The 22,706-nt window shown below is 37.4% G+C and overlaps 1 pseudogene; it reads left to right on the top strand.

The window, feature by feature from the left end:
• Positions 1-21,841: 21,841 nt before the first annotated feature.
• LOC102496077 (protein tyrosine phosphatase type IVA 1 pseudogene) lies at positions 21,842-22,349 on the top strand (annotated as a pseudogene).
• The last annotated feature ends 357 nt before the right edge of the window (positions 22,350-22,706 follow it).

The raw sequence follows: 22,706 nt of genomic DNA, 5'->3' as shown, positions 1-22,706 counted from the left end.
TTAAGAGTCACATCTTGGTGTGGTTTTTCTCTAATAGGAATTTATTAGACCTCATGCATTGCTTTAATTAAGAATGATGACTTTTCAACATACACATGCATTTTATTTATTCACTCATATCCTGCCTTGTTCCTCCAAGTATTTGAGGCAATCATATGCACATATGTAATTTTTATAGAATTTAGTATATTATCAAGTTTATGGAGCAGGTTGGACAGCGCTAAAAACATTGCTTATTGCTTTAATTCTTTATAAAAGTACAGTAAGAGAGATGATAGTTACTTATACAGAATTGGGATTTGAGACTGTAAAATAAAATTTAGAATTTGGCCCATGTCCTCAATAGCTTTATTCCTTTATTGAAAATATACTATATCATTTGCTTTAATTTTACTTTTAATTTGCCAGATGGCACGTGTGCTTGCCAGATAGTAAGAGAAAGCAAGCAAGCGAGAGAGAAGACCCACCATGGAGCATAGTCAAGCCTCAATCCCATCTCCTCCAGTTCTAAATCCTGTCAACATTTAGGGCACACACACCTGGCACAATTTTCAAGTTGCCCATCCAAGACTTGAACTGCACAACTGGCCATGTAGAATTCAGTTCCCACAACCACCAGGCCATGGACCACCCCTTTTCCATATCTTAACACAGACTATAAAATCTATTCAATTTTATCAGTTCACTGAAATTGTATCCAAAATGATTTTAATGAAATAGTGAGAAACCGAATTGGTGAGCCAGTGCTCATGTTAGTTATTACACTGTCTTTTTTTAAGAGAGATTTTTGCTATAGGGCACATGTGCTCACTAAAGAGACAGAAAAAGAGAAATCACTCCCCGGGGAGATGACCATTTCGCAGTCCTTTCTCCTCCATTCTCCTCAGGATTTTGGACATGCACACACATGCATCTGGCACGAGTTTTTAAGTATTTGGGTCCATAAATGGGACCACAGTCCACTATATGGGAGTCCAGAGACATAACCATTATACCATCTGGTGGTCCCTAGACTAATTTTTTTTTTAAATATTTTCTTCTCCCTCCCCTACTCCACCAATTGCCAGTGGGCAATTAGTGCCTGAGAAAGAGAAAGAGAAATAAAAAAAATAGGAAAAAAAAGAAGTAAGGATGGAAGGAAGAAGAAAAAAGAAAAAGAAAGAGAAAAAATGAAAGAAATAAAGAAGAAAAAGAAAGAGAAAGAAAGAAAGAAAGAAAGAGAGAGAGAGAAAAATGAAAGAAATAAAGAAGAAAAAGAAAGAGAAAGAAAGAAAGAAAGAAAGAGAGAGAGAGAGAGAGAGAGAGAGAGAGAAAGAAAGAAAGAAAGAAAGAAAGAAAGAAAGAAAGGAAGAAAGAAGAGAAAGGAAGAAATAAAGAAGAAAAGGAAAGAGAAAGAAAGAAAAAGAGAAAAAGCAAGAAGGAAGGAAAGGGAAAAATTATTAACGATGTGTAGAAATGCTGCAATCCTCTCTCCTGTATTTTTTCATCCCATCAGCATTTTGACCATACATGCACATGATCTGGGCATGTTTTTCAAGACTCCAGCTGCATTCAGCCATGTGAGGTCTGGCTATCTACACACATACCTTAACTGCTGTTCTATGTGGCCAGTTCAATTTAGACGAATTCTTCATCATCAAAAAATGAGATAGATGTGTTCATATGAGTTTTAGGTTGATTATTTTCTTAATTCTCTTAGGGGTACCAGTCATTTTACATAATGAGATAGCCAGGGAGTTGAATTGCTTTAAAAAAATGTAGGTTGAGGTCCTAACTTCCAGTACATTAGAATGTGTTCATTTGGAAATCAAATCTGTAAGTAATGCAGATATAATTAGTTAAGATGAGATCACACCGGAATAGGATGAACCCCTTAATCCATTATAGCAGATATCATTATAAGAAAAGGAGACAGAGACACATTGAGGAGGGTCATCCAAACAGAGAGAAAATTGGAGTTATGCTACCACATGCCATGGAATGTCTGGGGCTACCGCAAGACAAAAAGGCAAGGAAAGATCTTCCTCCAGAGGGAACATGACCTGTCATCTTGATTTCTGACTTCTACTCTCTAGCATTGTGAGAGAATAAATTTCTGTTGTTTTAAGCAACCCAGTTGGTAATATTTTGTTACAACCGTAGAATACTAATACAGGGATAAGGAATTTTGAAAATGAAAAATATTTATAAATGACAAATGTATTTTATAAATTTAATCTTAAGTGACCATTGTTATGTTTTTCATTTTTATTTTCACTGGATGTTTATAACCTCAGTCCCTTTCATTCTTATTATTTCAAAATGATGATAGCAGAATTACATCTTCAGGGAATTAAGTTAATTAATCTGTTCAACTGAATTTATTTTGTGCTTTATACACTGTTTTTCCTCCAAATATTCATTCATTTTTTTTTATTTTTCCCATTAATATCAGAGATTATACCTTTGTGTTCATTTGTGTTGATACCTTCTATTTCCAAATACGCTTTCTTCCAAGTAATTATATTGACAATTTTAAGAACTTTCACTCTTCAGAAAACTTTTGCTAAAATTGCATATGCCTTATTTTGTGGAGGCTTATGTTTATTTATGTACAATATTTAAAGAAAGTATATGTCTATGTGTAAATTATCAACAATATCCATTTAATTTTAAATTTAATTAAGTTTTTATTATTATTAAAAATTAAAATTGTGTCACATATATCTTCCTTTACATTTATCACTGAAGTACCCTTTGGATTAAAATTTACACAATGCTTGGCCAACATCTAAGAGAGATCCATTTTGTGATTATTTCTTTCATCTAATTGAGTGGGCATGTAGCCTTCAGGAAAGAAAAAAAAAAATGCAAGTGCATCCAGAATTCTGGCTCTAATTAGAGAAACTAACAGCAGAGCTGTTGAAATGCACCTGAGCCACATGTGTGGCCTTGGACAGCAACTCTTTTTTTTAAACAATTACAGAATTAATTCCTAACCAAACAATAGACATCTGGCTACCATAAACAAAAGTTTCAAGGAATGATAGTAATGAAGAAATTATCCTGTATTAGGTTTTGTAGCCACCGATAATTTCATCTTGATGCTCTGTCGAAAAACAGTAGTTGATAAATGTTGAAAAGATATTGACACCTATATTTGTGACTTTAAAAATTACCTCAAATGTAGGTTAATTTTTTTTTCTATCATTTCAAAGCAGTGATAGAAGATGAGTTCTTCTATTTTTCTCATGCACTTAGAATGTTTTGCTAAGAAAACATTTCGGGACTGGCAAGTGGCATGGTGGTTAAGGGCACTGGACTCCCACATGGCTGACTGTGGTTTGAGTCCCAGACCTGCCGACTTGCTTTCTCACTCATCTATCCTCCTCTCTCTCTTTCTTTCACCCTGTCTTTCTCTGGTCAAATTAAATAAATAAATAAATAAATAAATAAATATAAAGTTAAACAAAATAATAAAAATAGAAAAGAAAACTTCATCTTGTGTCGTAGACAGTATAATCTCACTCAAGTGTGTTCAAGTCCTAATTTCGGGAATTTCTGAATGTTATCTAATATAGCAAACATGACTTTGCAGAGTGCTGTACAGTGACCCACAGGTAAAACACAGTATTCTGTAAGGCTTATCCTCATGAGAAGGTTCCAAGTTTGCATCCAGAGACCTTTCTGAATACACTAGGCACATCCATGCCCACGATCAGGTCTGGCCAAGGCTGGGGGTAGATTGTGGTGTCATGATCTTATTGCAGGTGATGTCATTTTGTCTCATTCTCTCCGTTTTTCTCTTTCTCATGGAAATAAATAAATAAACTGTAAAAAGACTCAGTAGTGTCCTAATCAAGAATCTCACATGAACAGATTATCCTATGTTATTAAAATATGTGTTAAAATGGATTCTTAAAATAAAAATTTCTTTCAAAGGTGTGGTTAGGGAGAAAGAGATGTGATTCTAGAACAACCTACTGAGTTGCAAGCTGAAAGAACAGGACTGCAAGCCCAGGAAAGCAGGTAACCTCTAGAAGCTGGAGGAAGAAAGAAATGATTTCTATAGATAGATGATAGATAGATAGACGGATATAGATAGATAGACAGATAGTAGATAGATAGATAGATAGATAGATAGATAGATAGATAGATAGATGATAGAGATAGATAGATGATAGATCTTCTGGAAGTAACACAGCCCTGTAGACACCTGGATTTTTGCCTTTTAAACCCCATGCTAGATCCTCCATCTACTAAAACTGTAAAAGAATAATTTACATGAGTTTAAGTCACTACGTGTATGGTAATTTGTTACAGCAGTTACAGAAACTAATTTACCTTGGTCAATACTTTCTCTCTCTCTCTTTTTTTTTCCTTTTTTTTTTTTTTTTTTAACTGCTAGAGGATGTATGCTCTCATCAGAGAAAGAGGAAGAAAGTGTCTCCCCCAGTGGATAATGGTCATGTTGCAAACCCTTCTCCTTTATTTCTCCATCTTGTCAGGATTTGGGGTATGAACATACAACTGCTTATATGTTTTTCAAGCTGCTGGGTTCAGGACTCAAACCACAATCAGTAATTCGAGATTCAGCTCCCTTAACAGACTATGAACTAGCCTGGCCAACATTTATTTTTAAATGCCTGATTATTGTTTAGGTCGCCTACATAAATTTCAAATACTTTTTACTAAAGCTAGAGTCTTAGTGACTAGTGTGTATTTTATGAAAATGTTATTCGAGGCCATCCCTCCAAAAGTAGGATATAAAAGTGTTTGACTATAGAATAAAATAAGTATAAAAGATGCACAGATTTATTTATAGTTGCAAAAATTGTTAGCTTTCAATCACTTCAAAGTTGAGTTTCAGATCTTTGAAAAATTTCATTTCATTGAGGCTATAAAATACGTTTTCTAGGGACCAGCAGTTGGTGTAATGGCTATGTCACTGGACTCCCATGTAGTTGACTGTGGTTCAAGTCCCAGACCTGGGTGTATGCATGTCCAAGATCCCGAGAGAGGAATGGATAAGGGATTGTGGCGTGGCCATCCTCCCTGTGAGGTGACTTCTTGCTTTCTGTCTCTGTCTCTCTCTGTCCTTCTGGCGAGCTCATGTGCCCTATAGCAAAACCCCTCAAGAAGAAAAAAAAAAAAAACTTTCTGAGACCAGCAGAGGGCGTAATGGTTACATCGCTGGATTCCCTCATGGCCGACTGTACTTGGAGTCTCAGAACTGGCTGATTAAAACTCATGCTGAGTGTGTGTGCATGCATGTCCAAAATTATGAGAGGAAAATGGAGAAAAAGGGATTGCAGCATGGCCATCCCCTCTTGGGGTGATTTCTCACTTTCTGTCTCTATTTCTCTCTGTGTCTCTGGCATGAACATGTGCCCTATAGCAAAATATATATATATGTGTGTGTGTGTGTGTGTGTGTGTGTGTGTGTGTGTGTGTGCGTGTGTGTATGTATATGCAAACACACACACACACACGCACACTCACACATTTCTACTGAGAAAAATTCTAGGAAATAAGGTACAGTGACACCATCCAAATCATGCTTCACTTACTGCCTCAATTGCTATTTGGTAACAGGAAACAATTATACCAAATGTGCAGCAGGGGTAACAGTATGAAATATTGTTCCCCTCACCACGCAAACCCAGATGAAGATAGCTGAACCCAAACCTGCTGATGTGTGAGTAATTTACATGTTACTATTGGCAAGCACTTAGCATACTGTCCTTGAAAGAGCAAAAGAAATTGTGTTGTGTGTGGGAGGAGTCAGGAAAAGAGAATTGGGGATGGCGAGGTCATAGTTTTTATTTAACCATGTGTTAAGAGAGAATCTCAGGGCCAGCTGGTGGTGCAGAGGAAATGAAACACTCTATGACACTGGACCTGCCCCAGGCTTCCCTGTGGACAGCTGGCATATGTGCATCCCCATGATACAAGCTGGCTCAGGCTGGGATTGAATCATGGTGTAAGAATCCTGTTGGGAGTTGCGCTCTCGCTCTCTCTCGCTCTCTCTCTCGCTCTCTCTCTGTCAAAGAAGAAATAAATAAAAATAAAGTTTTGGAAAACAGATGAAAGAATCCTTCTATATGTTTTACACATGCTACTTGACAAGATCACGGCAGAAACTGGAAGTAGATAGTGCAGTTCTACCAAACCCATCCTGGTTTTCATGTAAGTGATTGTTCTGAATTGTAATCCATACAAAAGTGTATATTTCACGTTTGAATGCTAAACAGGGCAGGTCTCTGATTCCATGGATGTTCAATAGAATTGTCCTAGCCAAACCAGGATGTGTGCTTAGCCCTGACCGTGAACCACTCCATTACAAAGCCCTTTTTTTTTGTTTGTTTTGAGAGGTTTTTCACTATAGGGCACGTGTGCTCGCCAGACAGACAGAGAGAGACAGAGAGATAGAAAGTGAGAAATCACTCCCCAGGGGGGATGGCCACGCTGCAATCCCTTCTCCTCCATTCTCCTCTCAGGATCCTGGGCACGTACGCACACGCACCTGGCGTGGGTTTTAAGCCACCGGGTCTGGGACTCGAACCGCGGTCGACTACGTGTGAGTCCAGCGACACAGCCATTACGCTAACTGCTGGTTCCCGCAAAGCCCTTTTCAAGCGAGAAATTTTCAGAAAGGAATAGCTTGATTCTGTCTATAGGAAGGTGGTATGCTTCCTTACAGTGGTATGCTGGTAAATGTTTAATAACCAGATCTAAGGGCAAGGGATGAGACAGAATTATATGACTTGTAGCATTTGTCAGTTCCTGTGGTATAACTCCCCTCACCAGGAGCAATTTCAAGCTACCACAGCGAAGTTACTGAATAGAGATTTGGGTAAATGCACATAATCAGTCCTGGCAAGCTGGTAGGGGATGACGCCAGCACACCATTAGGTGTCTCTGGAAGGACATCTAGAAACTACACACATAAGGCCTGGAGGCAGAGCCAAGGGTAGCCAGATTCTGAAGATACCAGCAATGGCAATTATAGACTAGAAATGAGAAGTTCTTCCCTTTTCTCTGGGCATTATATACGACTCACAGTTTTGTTTTTGTTTTTGTTTTTTAATTTTTTAATTTTTCAGAGGGTACATGCACTTGCCAGAGAGAGACAGAGGCGAGAGGAAGGAAGGAGGATCCAGCTCCCTTAGTGACCAGGAAATAAGCTGCTCCCCTCTGACTCAGTTTAAAATGATCCTGGTGCGGAAAGGAGGGGACAATAGTTTGGGAGCTTTTGGAAATTTATTCAAGTAAAGATTAAAACGTTGTATTATTTTAGTGTTGTTATAAATTCTATTGAAAGTTCAAAATTCAAGTTTCACTTACTGGTTTTGTGAATAAATTCACATTTTGGGTGAGCATAGTTTATTGGGGAAAGACGGGGGAACCTATGGAGCAAAAGGGGTTGTGTACTTTCTCTGCCGCTCAGCATCAATCAGATTTTAGAATGTTTGGACATTTGAACAACTTCCTAATTCATTCTAACTTTCCTAAAATGGAATTATATGTGTTTATAAATGGGACTTCTAAATCTTAGCTGTATTTTCTTCAAGGTCAGTTAGCAAGACGTACTCTAATTATTCAATAAGTTGATCACCAATAATCTCTAATTCTGAAGCTGTTAGCAGACTAAAATTATTGAAAAAAATCATACAGACAGAAAGACATTAAAATGTTTCTCTGCAAAAGAAGACAGGAACTGAACATAGTAACAGAACACAATCAGTTTATACAATTTACTTTTCAAAATTTTGTTTCATGATTTAGAAAATATTCATGAAATGATTTTTCGATGAAGCTTCTATTTTTAATTTGAAAATTTATATGCTGAACCAAAATAGAATCAAATAGAGATTGCCTAAAATATCATGGATATGAATTTGACAAAACATCTAAATGAAATATAAATAGTGGAAACTTAATTTGATATATCTTATCTTAAAAAACATATTTTGAATAAAGGATTTTTAATTAGAGATAAAAAGACAGTATCCTGCAAAAATATTTTTTCTGAAATAATTCAAAACTTCAATATGACATGAATTAGTACTGAGCATAGTTTCCATTTAACTGAATTCTCTCTGAGCATGCATGTACCTCAGAACCTAGAGAATGAGTATTTCTTCAATTAAATATATTAGAGTTTATAGAGAAGTCATTTGCAGGCATGACTATAAGTGGTTTTAATGAAATAATTAATAATAAGACAATTGAAAATGTATTTTTGGAAAAGTGGCAATAACCCAGAATTAAATTTTATGTATATATAGCAAGAATAATAATTCCACATATTATAATTTTAACATTCATATAATCAATGTTAGGAAGTTTTTAAAGTTTACTTTAATATGCTGGCATATATTTTTATTTTTTAGGACTTTAAATATGTAAGAAAAATTAAGTAACAATATTTGAAGGGCCAAACAATAAATAGACAATTCAAAACATGAATTAACTTTGATTTTTTTTTTTTTTGCACCCGCTTTCCCCCTCAAAATTGCCCCAGTTTGGGGACCAGCAGATGGCATAACGGTTACATTGCTGGACTCCCAGACAGTCGTCTGCAGTCTGAGTCCCAGACCCAGCACCTTAAAATTTGTGCCGTGTGTGTGTGTGTGTGTGTGAGAGAGAGAGAGCTCAAAATCACGAGAGGATAACAGAGAAGGAATTGTGGCATGGCCATACCCCCTCCCCAACCTGGGTGATGATTTCTTGCTTTCTGTCTCTCTCTCTCTTTTTTTCTCCAGAGAGCATATGAGCCCTATAGCAAAAAACTCTCAAACAATAAAAAATTGTCTCAGCTTTGATGACCTCTCATGGTGTTCAGCTATTCCAGGGCACTCTAACCTCTATCACCCTCCAATTCAGGATAATCTTCCTTCCCTCTTCACTAACTTCAAAAATACTCCTCAATTTGCCAGAATCTCACCATTATGGATCCAGACTCATCGACTATCACCCCTTCAGGTCACCTAGTATTGGCTCGCCAGTGAGATTAGATTTCAGGAAATATACAAAGAATTGCTAATTTCAGACAGCTTCTGCTTTTTAGCTACCTGAGAGTACAACATTGTGCATGGGCTTAGAAGAGAAAGGAGAAAGGACAGGGTGTTGTACAAGCTAACATCTGATATACAATGTTCCTTATCTCTAGCCAAAATGTATTATCTAATTTTCCTCATAGTCTTGCTTTTCTATCTTTTGTCCCTTCCTTTTACTTCAGCAATCTCTCTTCTACCACTTTGTGCTGCTTGGGAGGTACCCAGCCTGGAATCATAATTCTAGTCTAAGAAATATTTTGTGCCCAGTCTGTGGTTAGACTGCAATGTTGGAAGCCACACGGTAACTGGGGTTTGAATGCCCAGCCTAAGTAGAGGGCAGGCATATAGTTGCCAAGAATTGACAGGCTGGAGGAATGCAGGAAGGAGTTTGTGGTGTGACTAAATTCTATGGAGGATGTCTCTCTCTCTCTCTCTCTTTCTCATACATACATGCACTCTATCAAGAATAAAAAAAAAATTTAAAACGAAAGAAATGCTATTTTTAATTACTGGTCTTTCTCCTGGCTTTCTTCAGTAAGAGTTAGTTTTCTGTGATATTGGAGTTAAAATATTATAGAAGCTGGATTAGATCTGTTATAAAGAGAAGGGGCTCACAATGTCCCAGGAGAACTGTAGTGAATAACTACAATTGTTGATTTCAGGGAGATACCTTACTGACTTATGATAGAGTGATTAGATTCCTTTTGTTAAAATGCAGATATACTCAAACTGATTGACAGTCAATCCCTGGAGAAAAAATGTATCCTGTCCACAGAGGATCATTACAAAATTCATCAGCAGCACTCTGCTTGTACTCTATTATAGCATATCTTTTGCATGGTACTATTTGTGTGTATGTCTGTCTCTCCCACTAGTCTCTGACCTGTTGAAGAATTGGGATCTATCCTATTCATCTCTGTATCCCCAGGGTCTAGTACAGTCTAGCACAAAATAAGCATTCAACCGATAATTACTGAATGAAGGAATTATGAATTCAGTCATGTCTGCAAATTCTCATATCACAAATACTGCAGATGCATAAAGAATATAATGAATTATTTGCATCATTGTTACATGGTCTGTTGCAGTCATCTGCCATAGGGAAGCCTCTCTCTGTCTCACTGCTGTCATCTCAGCACTTTCAAACAATGTTCATGCAACTTTTACCTATTTTTGGAATGCTAAGACCCTATCTCATAAGGTTCAGATATTCCTCTTTTTATTTTTTCAAATATTTCTTTAGTATTTTTCCTTAACATCCAGTAAGTCTATGATCCAAATTGTAATGTAATGTGATTAAAAACATAAAGGCTTGATGAGAAGAAAAATGGCTATGTCACTGGACTCTCATGTAATTGAACACGGTTCTAGTCCCAGACCCGGTGGCTTAAACTCACACCAGGTGTGTATGCATGTGTGACCAAGATCCCAAGAGGAAAACGGAGGAGAAGGGAGCTGTGTGGTCATCCCCTGTGGGGGGTGAATTCTCACTTTCTGTCTCTCTGTCTCTCTCTGTCTTTCTGGCCAGCACAAGCAAAAAATAAATAATAAATAAATAAATAAATAAATAAAAAGAGATCAATCACCTAGTACAATCCGCTCAATTACTTCAATTAACAAAAGAATCAACTCCCACTCAGGGAAACAGTCCATCCCAATTCACAGGATTGGTGAGTGGTAAGGCAAACAAACAAACAAAAACCAATAAACTAATCCTATTAAACTTTATTTTTTCTCAAATAATTAAATGAAGTTGGCAAAAGAAATACAAAATAAAACAAATTAAAATAGAGAAGTAATTTGGTTAAAAAAGTGCATAACACAGAAATTATCTTCATACAGTATATTCACTTTTTAACATTTAAGTGCAAAACTCCTAAATTATTTATATGAAATGAATCCTGGCAATCTGTAGAAATCCTATCTTGGTCAACTTCTCTAGAGAATAGTTTGAGTATCTGAGATTTGCACATAAGAAGTGCTCTGGGGGATACGCTCAGAAAAACATCCATGAGTATTTTAGGGGCTCAGACTGGGCAAAGGGGGAAGTTGAACAGTTGCAACAAAGACGTAGCCATTCCAATGGAGTGTTGTGGAACTTTGATGCCCCAGTCAGAGTGTTCTCAGTTAGGGCAAGGAAGTCAAGCCTGGCTTTGTACTCCCAAAACAACCAATCAATGAACTCAAGCTAAAGGCAATTCTTGAAGAAGAATTCATCGGAGAGTCTTCAGCAGCCAAGCTTCTTGGCAGGTGGGGTAATAAAAAGTTTTAGTCCTTAATTCTTCATGGTACAATTTTAGCAATGCATCATAATATTGTTTAATTTTTGTGTTGCTTATTATATCCAGTGACTTCAGATAATAAATTCACTCCACCTGCACCTGAGAACAGTTAATCCAAATTCAAGTTTGTTACTTTTTCTAGGAAAATTTATGATAGAATGATCCATGAAAGAACTACAGATCCTGCAGCTATAGCTGCTTGGGAGACTGCAGCTGATATTGTTTCCTTCCTCTACCACTCTTTCTAGATTTGTTTCTGCTTATAAGAGTAGCTTCTCTGTTGATCTAGACTCTCATTCCAGAGTAAATGTTGTCTATTTATTCTTGAAATTGGGCAATGGAGTACAATAGATGACATACTGTATGACCTAGATGTGAAACACAGCTTTCCTTTCCAGTGAATAGCACCTGCCCTACTTGTTCTATTGATGTCTATCACTTTTTTTCAACCAGGATATTAGTTCTTTCTATGCTCACTGGTCTTTTGATAGAAAAATCCCAAAACAACCAGGTAGAAGTCATAGCTTAAAGTTTAATGAGACATATGCTATGTACCTTAGTGAAAGCATGCCTCCACTGGAAATCGGAACCCCCTAGACAGAAAATCAAAAGTTGGAGAGATTGTTGGGGCCAGTAGGTGGTGTGGTGGTTAAGGCTCCCATATGATCAACCACAATGTGAGTCCCAGATCTGGTGACTTATCTTCTCACTTTCTCTCTCTCTCTTGTCAAATTTTAAAAATAACAATGATAAATAATTCTTTAAAAAAAAAACAAAAACAAAAACAAAAAACGTATTATAAAGAAAGTTGTGGAGATAGGAAACAAACTGCCCAATTACTGGGGGTGATGTTATATGGGGCCACTCCTTGATTCTCTGATGCATGAACTCTTATTAGATTAGCAAGATACAATGGTTGTTAATTTAGAGCATATATTGTACTTTGAAAGATGTAGTCTCAATGTTAGAGGACATTATCTCTAAGCTGGTGCCTCAGATACATTTTCCAATGACTCTCACTGCTTAGTCAGGTTGGGGGAGGGCAGTATATGACAAGACCACTGACCAAGAGGTCATATGTTCACAGTCACACTCTAGATGTTATAAAGTAGGTCCTTTTGATCTAAAACTATGTTAAATAGAAACAACTAATCTGTCAATTGTTGGCTAGTGGACTTGGATGTGGCACTCTAGACAAGGCAAGCCCACACACACTTGGATTATGTGTTAGTATAAATTGAGATTAACTGCTGCCTTTTCCAGAGTACTGGGGGGGTCGGATGGAATCATTTTACCATCCAATAGCCTGTTGACCTCCTTGAAGAAAGGTGCCTTGTTAAGGGATCAGCATTGTGCTCTGTTGCTGCCAGGTTGTACATTTGGCAACAGCAGTTGGTGAATGGGAACCCACACTATCAAATCCATTGTCATAGTCAACTTCTCTGCCACCCCTGGCTATTCCATTTATGTTCCATTTTGTCAACACTGGGTGATTTATGACAGAATCTGGCTGAGGCCAACCAGAGAAGATGTCCTGAATATTTGATTGCTTATTGAATCTTCTGTCATGGATGATCTATGGCAGAGAGTATTATACATTACAAATATTCATTTTGTTTTTCTTTCACACGATATATGCCTACTCCTTTAGGTTCATCTATATACTATATCTTGAAAATATTGTTTTCCAATACTAAAATGATTCTTTCCAACTCCCCTGATCAATCCTCTAATTTATCCATCATTGCCTATAAGTGTACGTATAGTCTAATCTAAGGCCACTTCCTTTCCACATATGCACTCCTTAACGTCATGGTCTCTGGGAGAATTTTTTCTCACTTCTTCCTTTTAGGCCTATCACTGTGTTGGTCTATAGCCCAATACATCCATTTTTGGCTAGTATAGTAAGCCAACTTATGACTTAAGCTCAGCCTTCTCTTTCCTCCATCAGCTAATCATAATTAATTCTGCAAACACAGCAGGTGCATGCTAAGTGCTAAGTGATATGTGCCAATGCTACAGTTGTAGATAACATAGAATCCATGCCATCTGCCTGTGTTACTTACTTGTGCCCTCTGGCCCTATTCATGCCTGAGGCTGTCATGATTAATTGCCACTGGACCTGATCAAACTATGACTGGATGAGTTTGGCAGAACCTCACTCTGCCTTCTTACATGCATGCATGTAACCAAGGTTACCATGTCTATTTAAGTGTTCTGTCTCTATCAAGACCCTTAGCATGATATAACTGCTTATCTAATAGAACATAATTTTTCACTGTTGATGGCATAGCCTTGCTCCAGAATACTAAAGCATGCACAACGCAATTCTTAATATAGATCATGCCATAATTTCCCATGGTGATTTATGACTATCATGGACACTTCTAATATCATAGAATCTGTTGTGTTGTCTTCACACAAGGGGTCCATGTGGCAAGGCTACTTATACCACAGCCAAATCTTTGGAAGACTCCTTTCCTATTCTGTGTTCTACTCAAAGCTGTTAGCTTCTCATGTTACTTGTTTACCAAAAACTATGTTTCCTTCTTAGAAATGGGAGGTGAAAGATACAATAAACTGTCCTGTACTGTGGAGGGGTCTGGCATACACCAAATCACTAAATTGCTGCAAACTTTCCTGATACAGTAAGTTCCTGAATTTTCAGAGTTTGTTTATTCTACCCTCTGGACCAAGCCCTCAACATGCATACTTCTATTTCATTTGGTTCACTAAAGATAATACATTCTCTATAAAATTATTGAATATGAAAGAGTTAGTTCTATGCAAAGCAAGCCAGACTATGAAAGACAGGCATTGTATGTCCCCACTCAATAAACAAGGATTGTCTGCCCCCTATAGCAGAAATGAAAAGATAGGAAGATATAATAACAGGTAGGGCAACAGCAGATACTAGAGACAATGTGGGGTAGTAATAGTGGGTGTGTAATAGGGGGTGGGAGGGAGAAGATCAGAAAAAAAATCATTTAATAAATGAGTAGTTACGAAAATTAATATTTATCTGCTGATGATAATGCATATGGTAATGTCTTTGATTTGACCAACATGTGTTGTATTCATGCTGGGAAAAACCATGTTGTACATTGTAAAGATGTACACTAATTAAATATAAATTTTAAAACATAAATATTTAAAAGAAAAATGTTACCATTGAAATAGTGGACCAGTGTGGTTTATATAAATTGTTGAGATCATCCAGTTCTCTTTAGGCTGTTCATGTTATTGGTACAACTAACTGTTTTCCTGAAAAAAGCTGTAAATGTATATTTTTGTCCATTACATATGAATGTGTACCTCTTCTGGTTCTTCTTCTCATTAGGGATGGGGGAAAAAATGTATTCATCACATCTGCAACTGTTTTCCAAGTTCCTGAGGCTATGTTATGCAGAGCCAGTATTATAGTGAGGTAAGACACTTGCATCAAATACAGAAAGTGAGTAATCAAGATAACTATTTTAAATGCATTCATATTGATAGTACTGATTTTTTTCTTTTGCCCAAAGCTTCAATTTGGCTTGGCATGATGTGGTTTCTGATTCTGTTTTTCTTTTAAATGTTGTTACATCTGTCACAGTTCCTGTAATTGGGGTAACTTAACTGAGTTTGTACAATAGTGGCATAGCATCATTCTACAGAATTTACGTAACTTTCTGTGGTTGGAGCAAGGTTAGCAAATCAATTGTGTTGTTTTATTCTATTCTTGCTATTAATAATAAAAGTGTCTGAATCTAGGGGATTTAGAAATCATAGAGGTTTATTTAACTCATGGTTTTGGAGGGCCAAGGTCAATGAGTGACATCTGATGGCAGTCTTCTTGTCAGAACTCTGCAGTCTCTAGGTGGTACAGAACAGCAATCCCACCCTAGGCCAGTGTCTGAAACCTTTCTGTTCTCTGGATCTGTTGGGCCTGGGATGGTAGAGGCAGCCTTGGAGAGCTTTAAAATGTCCTAAGGGTCTTTTTTTTTTTATTGTTTTAATGAACAACACCTGGCTGCCTTTTATCTGTGCTAATCTCTTTAGTAACTGGTCACTGGTCTACACCTTTAGTCTTCTGTGCTATAAACGTTATTGCATTTTCAGCTATGTGACCAGGTTTTGACATTTTCCGAATTTTCCCATTGTGCTTTCCCTTTTATTACAAATTCTATCTTTAATCATCTTCTTGATCTGTAATTTCACAGCAAATCATTAAAAGTAATCATGCATGGACCAGCAGGTAGTGTGATGGTTAAAGCTCTGCATTCTCACTTGACTGACATATAGTTGCAGTCCTAGACGTGGCAGCTTTAAAATCACACTGGGCTTGTGTGCATGTGTGCCTAAAATCCCAAGAGGAGAATGGAGGAGAAGGGACTGCAGTGTGACCATCCCCCAGAGTGGTGATGTCTCATTTTCCTTCTCTTTGTCTCCAGTCAGCACATGTGTCCTATGGAAAAACCTTAAAAATAAACAAACTAACCACAGATGTCCAGCTACAGTGTTGTGAACATGAGGGCACCTCTTCACATTGGCTGAGGCGATATGGGAGGCTTAACTTGAGTTCCCAGCCAAACCTGAACAGCGTGGTGTGATGCACGTGCTATCCTTATTAAACCGATGATATATTTTCTTCAATTTCCAGTAAGATACTCCTCATTTTTAGGAACCAGGAAGTGGCATAATGGTTACATCACTGGACTCCCAAATAGCTGACCACGGTTTGAGTCCTGGACCCAGAGGCTTGAAAGAGGCCAGGCATGTGTGTGTACTTGTCCAAAATCATAAGAGGAGAAGAGAGGAGAAGGGATTGCAGCATAGCCTTCACCCGTGGGGGGTGATTTCTTGCTTTCTATCTCTCTATCTCTCTCTGTCTCTCCAGTGAGCACACACACCCTATAACAAAATCTCTCTAACAAAAAAAAATAGATATTCATCATTTTCACTTGAGACCTTGTCATAGTGGATTTTTAAAATAAAAATTAATTAATTTTATTTATTATTATTATTGTTTAATTTGCTATAGATCACTTGCATTCATCAGACAGAACACACACAGAGAGAAAGAAAAAATGAGAAAGCAAGCCACCAGGTCCGGGACTCAAACCGCAGTCGGCTATGTGGGAGTCCAGTACCTCAACCATCACACCACCTACTGGCTCCATAACAGTCTTTGGAGAGGGAAGAAATGCTCATGGGTGGGCCTGTGTACTCAGTATACCCAGGACTCCACTTATTACCTAGCCTTTACATACTTCTTTGCTAACAGAGAAACCATGGCGACATTCCAGGTATCTGTATAACAATATCATCTAGAATCCTATGCCCTACTATTTCCTAAATATCTGGCAGTTCTTTTTTCTCAGTACATGGTTATCCAAGTGAAGGTGTAGGTCCCTTTGAGTAAGGATTGGGAATTGTCACAGAAATATATACTTTATATAGCTTTTCAAGTTCCTTTCTTCTGGGAAATTGATTTTCCCTTCAGTCAGTGGGTTTTGGAATTGAAAATGGACTCATATCATGAAATTGTGCAAAAAACTATGATATTTTATGGAAAAAGCAAGTCTCATCCTCCTGATCATCTATCCTTAACATCCTTTAATTTTTTAAAATTGAGCAATATCCTTGTCAGCTCCCTGAGCATCTATGTTTTCCTTAGGTCTGTCATGTGTCATCAAATATCTACACATTTCTAAGTGAGTCAGCTCCCTCTGGCCACCATGCAGACCTTGCTACACTGCCACCTAACCTTTATTATTTTAAAATCCTATATTTCCTATTTTATCAGGAATGCTCAGGTCCCCAGATATCAATGTCAGCTCTGTCCTCTCTAATATTATAAAACCATATTGTCTACCATCATTCCTGGTTTTCAAAGGATGGGCCCACTAACCTGGAGGGTAAGGTAATGTGAATAAGTGGCCCTCTCATCTTATTGCTGTGCAAAGCAAAATGTCCTCCACCCAGGCCCTTGAAGAATATAGTCAGCAGGTAAATTTTCAGGTCACAAGGTGTTTTATCCATTCTTACAGACCTACTTTTTAAAGTACTTTGTTGATCCTTTCTCCCATAATCTGCCATATTAGTTCTGATATTTGTATTTCACTAATAAAATCCATCACTTAGGCTTAGCTTCTGAGAGTGCACCTAGCTGTTCATTAGTACTGTCTTGTGTCATCCTTACCAGGATGTATGATCTGAATAATGGGAGAATGCTTGCCACATCTCCTTCTGAATCCAGACTCACACATACATGATTCCTGCTAGTCCTTGGTGTCTATGCTCTGTAGTTCCTTCAATATATAGTCCCTCTTCCCCCTTAGCAGGCCCAGTCCATGTTTAGTTGACTTATACTATGACTTAACCCTAGGTTTTGGTCTTTGGCCAGGAGGACTGAAGGTAGAGTTGATATCGTGGGGTTCAATTGTATATCATCTGAGATGGAGATCCTGCATTGTTTTTAAGCAAGGGAGAAGGATGAACTTCTAATACGAAAGACTGCACCAATTTCAAAGACTTAGACAATGCAGAGGAAAATACAGATTAATATTTTCCAAGTTCACTGACCCAGTTTTTCTCATGTCAAGTCTTAAGGTCTAACTAGTTTCCAATCAGGCCCCTAACCCCAGAATAGCAGCTTTGCTCAGATTAATTCTGTCTTTAGAGCTCTGCAACACTGGGTCTGATTCTTACCCTGATTGTCAGAAACAAAAAGTCTCTTTATATTCTATCAAGGAGACCCTCTGACTCTCACATTTTACTTTAAATTAGTGATTAATCACATAAACTTTTCTTATCTTTCTCTAGTAAATTGATGACATTCTGTCCCAGCTGTCCAATCTCATTCTCCTATATTTACTGCTTTTTCTGATTCTCTCAAACACCAGAATTACTGCACCCTAAGACAATTTCTCCTTGTTTGTTATCTTAGTTTTACTATTGGTAAAAATTTTAACAATTGTACTACTACAGTCTATCAGAGCGTGTCAGCCCTTCTTCTACCAACCACAGCAGGGGACACACTGCTGTCTGACTGGCAGGTGGTCAAGCTCCAAAAGGTTTTTCAGAATCTGTCTCCTTGGACCACCCAACTTCTTGTACCAATTGTTTTAGGTCAGGCTGAATTTCTTGTAAGCAGAATTTGGGATAGAGATTCAAACAAGTTGTATTTGCTTCATATCAATACCTCAGAAAGAGGATAATGGTAATTAGGAATGAACAGAGAGAGAAATGGAATTGTGATGATGTTGTAACAAAAACCTCAGCCAATTCTGTGTAGACATCTTGAACTACAGTGTTTCATAGTTGTCCTGGAACTACAGTGTTTCATAGTTGTCCTGAAATAATACATGAAAGATAAGCATTTGATTTCCAACCTGAGTCTATGGATATGAGTTGCCCAGGGAAAAGAGCATAAACATGAATGAAGCAAATATTTTTGGCTGAGAACATTTCTTGGGGATGGGTATTAGCTATAAGTAGTCCCTGATAATTGTTCTACAGTAGGAAGTGATCCCTGAAGGGGATTCTGGGTGAAACACTATTGTATCTATGAAAAAATAACTCAGTAGAAACTTTTTATTAAACTAATAATCTCCTAATTTATTATATTTGAACATATTTCTCTAAGAGCTGAACTTGCTTTTTTAGGATGACATATATATCTTAAATGATTTTACAAGAGTAGGTAAGATCTAACTAAAAGCAAATCACTTTTAATTCATAGTATAACCCCTCTAAGTTATAGAAATAAATCTTCTGGTTTATAATAATAATATTTTTAAATGACTTTCTATTTTCCAGAAGCAAAGAAGGAAAGAACAGAGCTCTACCCAATAAATCATTGCAAATTCTGTCATTTCTTGAGTTTTAACTCCACATTCTCTTTTTTAGTTGCTTGGTTGGTCACTTATTTACTAGTAACATATAATAATTTTACATATCTGTGGGAGTACAGTGTGATTTCAGTATATGAGTGCAACATGTATTGACTAAATCAGAGTCATTAGCATACCCAGCATCTCAGCCATTTGTCTTTCCTTTGTGCTGAAGCATATGGAATCCTGTTGACATACTCTTGAGATATACAGTAAGTTGTTGTTGACTATTTTTTTGTTAATCAATATGTCTTTACCCATATTGCTAAAAATATAGGGACTTCAAGTTTGGAAAACCTCACTCTTTATAAGGATCTTAAAGCTTATTTGTACAGAACATAATAAAGTTTTAAATAGCACATAGATTGATTTTTTTCCCTAAATACCTTCTTTTTCTATGAAAGACATTTTCTAAGATTAACTTCTGTAGCCTTTTAAGAGGACTGAAGGCTGAGAATATCTAAACTGGGTGGTGAGAAATAAGAAAGTAAAGGATTCTCATTAGGAAATTTAAATTTTCTGATTTCCAAGTTAAAAATATGAGTCTATATGGATTTGATATTCCTATTTCCTGATATATATTGTACATCTCACATCAAATGTTAAAGCCATTCTCATATACTCCTCCTTAATATCATGGAGTCAGATAAGTTACCTGTAATATATACTGCCTTCTTAAGGGTCCAAAGTCTCTCTAAGGCTAAAAGAGAGTTTGCTGTTGCTGGCAAATGTCCTTGCAATACTTAGTCTCAGTTTCTCATGAAAAAAGGATCCATCCAGTTCTAGCCCTCCTTTCTTAACTAGAAAAGTTCAGACTCATTATAAGGAGCCAGACCAAAATAGACACAACATCATTATTTCCTCCATGTTTAAATTAATTCTATTTCCTTTCCCATTCAAACTTGTTCCTTCACTTCTAATTTTAAAATAAAATTTCCTGTATAAACCAGTAAGTGGAGAAAAAAAATCTTTGATAAATCTGGGGAAGGTATAGCTCACCCTATGTCCCTCTGTTATGTTTTCCTCAGTTTTATACACACTTCATGGAAGCAGAAGTACCACATACATACCAATTGAACAGAGTATTTTAACCCAACCCAGGCAGCAGAGTGAGCCAAGCTGTCTCCCACAGTGAACTAGGTTGAGGATTTAGGTCAGAATGCTTTTGTGAGGTAGATGTTCCTTCTCACCTACATTTCCCTCAGGACAAGTTCTCCCTCTGTCCTTTCTTACCCTGGGCTGGAATGGTAGTAGAATTCTGTTCTCAGAGGCTGGTGTGGCAGGAAGACTGGGGGGCATATCTGTATCCAAACTCCTCACTTCAGTTCCCCAAGGTACTGCACCCACTGACAGCAAACTTTGGCACAATAGTACTTTAATATTGGTGGGTAAGGTACTGGGAAAGCTGGCTCTACAGTCTATGCTACAAATGTAAGCAACACTCAGAATACTGCATTGGAAAATAACTCTCAATATTACAAAGAAATCCAATTAAATTATTAACTGTTCAGCAATGCAGACATAAGAAAGAGGATTTAAACTTGTTTTAAAATGATAAGAGGAAGAAGTTCAGGTGAGAACAGAGGCAAGGTAGGTAAAATAGAGACTGTTAGCCATCATCAGTAAACAAGGGCCCTGATAAGGACCACTCTCAGAAAACTTGTTCTTTTGCCAGGAGCATCAAATAACTTTGAGTCAGGTAGATGTAGTTGATGTTATCTTCACCAACATTTAACTGGTTGAGTAGGTTGTAGTAACATAGTACAACAGATGTCAGACTTTGCTTAATACTAGTTAGATAGAAACTCACAACTTTCCACAGTCATTCATAAACTCAGAGCAGGGCTTCCTGAACATCCACCAGTTGGGGGAGAAAGTTCCCTGAATCCAAGTGGATAATTACACTGAAAAATTTCAAGACTCTTTGTATAAAGCCAGTGTTTAGTGACATTCTCACTATATATGGAAGTAGGTTTTCAGGAAAGACTACTCTGAAAGGAGAACAACGTGAAATAAAAACAAGAATACTCATGAGAGTCTGGTGACTCCACTTCTGCCTGTGTTGCCACTGCCACAGCCCTGAGACAACCACTGCCACGCCCTGCAGCCACCGCCACCATCACTGCCTCTGTTGCCACTGCCTCGGGACCAACTATGTGATTAGTCCACAATATTCAATGAGTAAACATATTCGTCAGTTTTGTGGTGTTCTTAGTCATACATTTACAGAGGTTCTGAAGGGCAGTGGCGATTACTGCCAGGCATAGAAGGATCTCTATGCAGACAAGTGAACTGTAAAATTTCATTACTATGCCACTTAGAAGCCCCCCTAAGTGTGGTTAATCTAGATACAAAAGTTGGATTGAGATCTGCAGAGCATTTTACAAGAGTTCTGACCTGAATGGGGTAAACCTCAGTGCACGTCCCTTCTATTGTCTCAGTATTACTGGATTGAAGAATATCTGCTTCATGTTAGGAGGTTCATTTCATTTCCCATTACTGTCAACTTCATACTCAAAGTGCTAAGAACTTCAAGTGGAGTATACAAAAGTAGACTTCAGTTTCTTTGTATCATTTCCGTATTCATTTTTAAAAATTCTCTCATAACCCTATTGTGAGGTTTTTTTTAAACTAAATTAACATGACTTGAATGAACTGCCCAGCTCCAGTAGAAGTCACATACAAAATCATGAGATTTCTTATTACACACCATCCAACCAAAGTGACCTTAAACAAATTTATAGAGGAACTTAAGAAGTATGGAGTTACCACAATAGTAAGAGTATATGAAGCAACTTATGGACACTACCTTATGAAGAAAGAAGAGATCCATGTTCTTGATTGACGTTTTGATGATGGTACACCACCATCCAACCAGATTGTTGATGAGTGGTTAAGTCCTGTAAAAATTAAGTTTCTTGAAGAACCTGGTTGCTGTATTGCTGTTGACTGTGTTCCAGGCCTTGGGAGAGCTGCAGTACTAGTTGCCCTAGCATTAATTGAAGGTGGAATGAACTACAAAGATGAAGTATAACTCTCAAGACAAAAGTGGCATGGAGCTTCTAACAGCAAACAACTCTGGTATCGTCCTAAAATACAGCTACGCTTCAGACTCCAATGGTCATGGCAACAACTGTTGCATTGAATAAAACTGCAGCACCTGATGCTATTCCCTTGGAAATGAACTTGAGACAGGACCTAATTTGTCATACATATTAGCCAACATCTTGGCTTGGTGAAAAAGTCTAATGACACTTCCATGGGAGTATTGAAAAGCAGTTTTACCTGGCACAAAACTAGACAGAACTACAACCTCTATGTTTGGGTTACATTCAACCTATTTGGACACTTAGCAAAAGATCCTTTCTGTTCGACATTTAAAATGTACTCATTATTTGTACCAATTGACCTTTCCTGAAATCATGCGATATTGAATTATGTCTTTAAATCTATTCCCATGCCAGGATCTTATCAACATATAAGAAATTTAGAAAAATGAGAGCTAA

The sequence above is a fragment of the Tupaia chinensis genome, unplaced genomic scaffold, assembly GCF_000334495.1.
Source record: "Tupaia chinensis unplaced genomic scaffold, TupChi_1.0 Scaffold140508_1, whole genome shotgun sequence".
In the NCBI taxonomy this organism is placed as follows: Eukaryota; Metazoa; Chordata; class Mammalia; order Scandentia; family Tupaiidae; genus Tupaia; species Tupaia belangeri.
This window is presented reverse-complemented; position numbering and strand designations above follow the sequence as displayed.